Source organism: Balaenoptera acutorostrata, chromosome 7, assembly GCF_949987535.1.
Source record: "Balaenoptera acutorostrata chromosome 7, mBalAcu1.1, whole genome shotgun sequence".
Taxonomy (NCBI): domain Eukaryota; kingdom Metazoa; phylum Chordata; class Mammalia; order Artiodactyla; family Balaenopteridae; genus Balaenoptera; species Balaenoptera acutorostrata.
Window position 1 is genome coordinate 93,101,291 of NC_080070.1, and position 4,678 is coordinate 93,105,968.

General features: G+C 37.8%; 1 pseudogene; it reads right to left on the reverse strand.

The window, feature by feature from the left end:
- Positions 1-810: 810 nt before the first annotated feature.
- On the reverse strand, positions 811-2,673 carry LOC102998245 (ribosome production factor 2 homolog; annotated as a pseudogene).
- Between the last annotated feature and the right edge of the window lie 2,005 nt (positions 2,674-4,678).

The following is a 4,678-nucleotide window of genomic DNA, read 5'->3' on the forward strand; positions in this document are numbered from 1 at the left end:
CCTCCTGAATCTGCCTGCCTTCATTATTGTTAGCTGGACCAGCCAGGGGACACACATTGGGTAAGGGCTGTGCATCCATCATTGCCTTTTTTTTTTTTTTGTCTGCATTGGATCTTTGTTGCTGCGCATGGGCTTTCTCTACCTGTGGCGAGTGGGGGCTACTCTTCGTTGCACTGTGTGGGCTTCTCGTTGCAGTGGCTTCTCTTGTTGCGGAGCACAGGCTCAAGGTGCATGGGCTTCAGTACTTGTGGCTCACGCGCTCTAGAGAGCAGGCTCAGTAGTTGTGGCGCATGGGCTTAGTTGCTCCGCGGCATGTGGGATCTTCCCAGACCAGGGCTCGAACCCTTGTCTCCTGCATTGGCAGGTGGATTCTTAACCATTGTGCCACCAGAGAAGTCCTGCATCCATCATTTCTGATGCTCCTTTCATGACGCCCCTTCTCCCCAACTATTGTCCATTGTCCATCTACTTGCAGATAGCAGGATATGAATCATTTTAATTTAGCCCTCTCTCCCCATTTAGACATATAATGCAAATGCCTACTTCCGATCTAAAACCGTGTAGTCTTTGGTTAAATGTATAATCAAGTAACAAGTGTAAATGAGTGATACCAGCTCCCTCCTTTTTAAGAGACTATTAGCCAGGAAAGGGCTGGGGAGAAGGAAGGCTAAGGAATGGGTTTACAAGAGAAGGGAAAAGATAAAAAAAGTAAAATTGAGGTTCTAGCTTTTAGCAAACTCACATAAATGCATGCACACATAGACATGGAGGAGTTCCTTGACATGGAATTGAAAACAAAAGCATTTCTACTTTACATAACACATCATGGTTTATGTATGTTTGTACTTTTACAGCATAATTGGCTTGTGCTTGTATAAAGGAGCCTCTTTGCCAGGGATTCAGTCAAGGAAACTAAATTGTACATTTAGGGAAAACAAGTTTGCAGTACTAGGAGTAGGAAGCAGAAAGCTTTCCCCCATTTTCCTAGGCACAGGGCCAGTCTTCAAGAAAATTTCAAAATAAGTTGTTTGGCTTTGGCTTACTCCTACTCTGTATGCAAACACCCAGGGCCTTCATGTGACCTTTAGCTACCTACAGCTACCCAATACCCTAAAATGTCCTGTGTCTTAACTTATCTAATCTCTCCTTTCTCACTTCAACCCTTATCAAAACTTCCTTTCTCCCAAAGAAGAGGAATAGGGCTCCATTTAGTAGCAGAATCTCTTAAAATAATCAATAGTAAGGTAGTATGTCAATGATCAGGTAGTGGACATCTCAGAGATCTGTTTTAAGACACAGAGCTTAAAATCTCAAAATTAATCTCTAACTGGTAGAATTTCAGGTAAAACAACAGGAAAGTAAAAAAATAAAAGTCAGGTTGTATGTATGTGCTGGGAGATGGGGTCAACTTTCCAGGTAGCTCATAGTGAGCACGTATACAGTTACTTTGGACCATTTCTACTTTCCATAACTTCCTCCCTTTATCTAAAGCTTAACCCAAAATTCTCTAAAATGCCAATGATTGTTCTGGAGATCCCTCCTCACTCACCCATCCAATGAGATAGGAGACTTTGTAGGGGGTAGGCAGAGGGAAATGTCACATCACAGAGAGAAAACGGCATACCAGGGTGTAATGTCTCCAGTAAGAGCCTAACTTTCAACCTAATACTAGTATGTTACTGTTCACAATGTATATAATATATAATTTAGGTAAATTATCAAGTTATAAAAATATACAATAAAACCTTACAAGAAACTCTGAAATAACTGATGCTGATAATTCTAAGTAAAGACTACAATAAAAATGCAGTTATTGGCTATATTCCATCAATCCTTTTTAATTCTCTTTGATTTTTTTCTCCTGGTCTTCTGCTTTCCTTTCTGCAGGTCGCTTCTTCAACCCCTTCATTTTCCTGGTTTGTAGTTTGCTTAGGTCTTGCTTCTGCATATGAATTCTTCCATAAGTTGTACCAAAAGTATCATGAGAGACATTTTTCTTCTTCTTTGGCTTGAGGGCTTTGGGCATTTTCATAGATAACTTATAAAGGTCATCTGATGCTAGGTGTGTCCTCCTCAGAACCAGATCCATTGAGGGTCCCATCTCTTCCAATTCAATCCGAGGTGTTCTGCAGCCAGATTTCTTCAACAGCAACTTATAGCTTCGAAAGTAAATCTTCCCATTCAGTGCAGTGAAGTGCAGAACATACTCTAAACCAGCCAGGCGGACGTTTGATACTGTGGGGCCTTTCAATCATATCCAGCACATGGTAGTCATACATACGACCTATTACTAGATTATTTGGCCGCTTCTTATTATGGGAGCCAAACATGAATAAAGAACAATCTGACTTCTTTGAAAAAAATTCCAATGATGTCTGATCCTCAAATGGTCTTGTAATATTTTTCTTTTTATACAGAACTCCATATGGTTTCTTCAGTGCATACACATCTCTAAGTACTTGTGTCACTGTTGAACTTGCATTGCCCCCTTTAATCAGCATAGCATTTTTAATATTTTCACTGAGTTTCGGTTCTCTTTTCTCAAGGAATCTCTTGGCTCTTTTTGTTTTGGGCTTTACAACTCGATCCAAAGCGTCCATGCTACCGCAGCGACCACCTGGCGCACGCACGTGTACCGCAGGGTTACAGGAGATACGGCAGCGCGTAGACCGAGGCGGGCAAGACAATTATTTAATTTGTTAAAACAATCACCACGTGAACTGAAGCAACTGAGGACCAGGGTATATGGTCTCAAAGTTTTTTTCCATTCTTGCTGAAAGGGATCCTTTATGAATTGGTAAGGTTGATGCCACCTATAGGATAAAATTGCAACAGGGGCAGATATTTATAACTCATGGCATACATATTAGTCATAGTAATTATTAGCAGCTTCCTGCCTCATTATAAAAGTCCTATTTTCTCACAGCCATGTTCTTGGTAAATTGTATCCTGGCATTTCATACTACTAATTATGTCTCCTTTAAGTATCCTGCAGAAGAATCCACTCACTGGAGTTTACTCTATCCCATGAGTTTTGTGACCCCTCAGCAAAGTCATCTGGCTTATCAGCATATCTCTTCTGTCAAGCCTTCCTCATTTTGAGTGTTTCATGTTATACTTTACTTCAAAAGAGTCTTAGAGATGAAAATATGTGGGGTTTTTTTCTATCTGAATACTATCAAACCATGCTGAGATGAACAGCATTTATCTTGTGATTAAATATCATCAGATTAATGACATACAGATTAATGTCTAATTTAATAATATCTTAAAACATGTATGTATATGATAAAATATTAACAGAAAAAATGAATTTATTTGACCCACTGCACGACAGACGTAGAATACTAGAATGTTATTTTTATTTAGCACTTTTATGTGATAACCTTTATATATACTACCTTGATATTTCACCTTAATACCCAAACAGGCAAAATAGGCACATTTAAAATAGCCAGTCTTAACACATTCGAGTGTCCTAGTAACAGAGAGGTGTACCTTTATCCAGTTATCCCTGAAATATCCCTTCAATCACTGAAGTAACTCTTTTCTTTAAATCAAGAATATTTTAGATTTTTATTGTTAAAATCCATTTACAGTCTATGTGCCGGGGGCACTGTGGTTCAGTGTTAGTATTTCTATTTGTTCTATATCTTGTTTGAATTCAGTTGCTCATGGATTATTGTAGTAGTCCACTGTTTTGTTTTTTTTTTCTTTCTTTCTTTCATGGTGAGAACATCCCTGAGTGAATTTACAGCAATAAAATATAATCGTGTTGATGGCCTGCTTATTACTTGCCAATTTATTGCTGCTAGCCAATAAGTACTTGATACTGAGAGTGTATTCCTGTTAAAGAATATGAAAGAATTCTGTATACTTCACTGTAAATTACTTCTGGTAAGCTACTGAAATATATTTTACTCTGAAACATAAATAGGCTCTCTGATTAATATAAATACTTAGAAGCATATTGAAGAGTTTGAAGTCTGATTACTTTTCAACATTCATATGCTAAGAGGCTTTTGTTCAACTGTTAAATAAATTAAATTTGAGAGTCTTGAATTACAGGCTCTGATTATAGACTCAACAGAGTATGAACTCTTAAGTTTTTCTAACATTGTTGCATAAAATACTCATTGATATAAAAAGAAGGGAAATGTTAAATTAGAACATTGAAAATTACATTTTCAGACCTCTAGCTTAATACTATTGCTATTCACCTGGTCTCACAGGTATACTTAATTCTAATGCAACATTTCAGACATCCCATATTTTTCTTCTACAAAAAGTAGTGAATTCCTGAGCTATATCATCATTGTTTGGGTGTTCCTTGGTGTGGACCTGGCACTAGGTGGGTGCTTTTGGAATGCAAACTGTTTAGCTTCCAACTTCTGAATCTCCACTGATGATAACAATGACCATTATGTATAACTAATCATACAGATTGTAGTTTAGGAGGTAGTCTTGGTCAATAGATATTAAATACTACTTGTGTGAAAACTGTGTATTAATTTGATCAATCTCAGTACTATCCTCCTTGAGAGTGCCTGCCAGTTCCAGAGATACTGCCAAACTGAAAATTTCACCTCTTATAATCTCTTAAAGTTAGGATTCTGGAGACATAGATTAAAATTAGATGTGTTCTCACAAGATTTGGAAGTGAAGTGAAAATATCTGC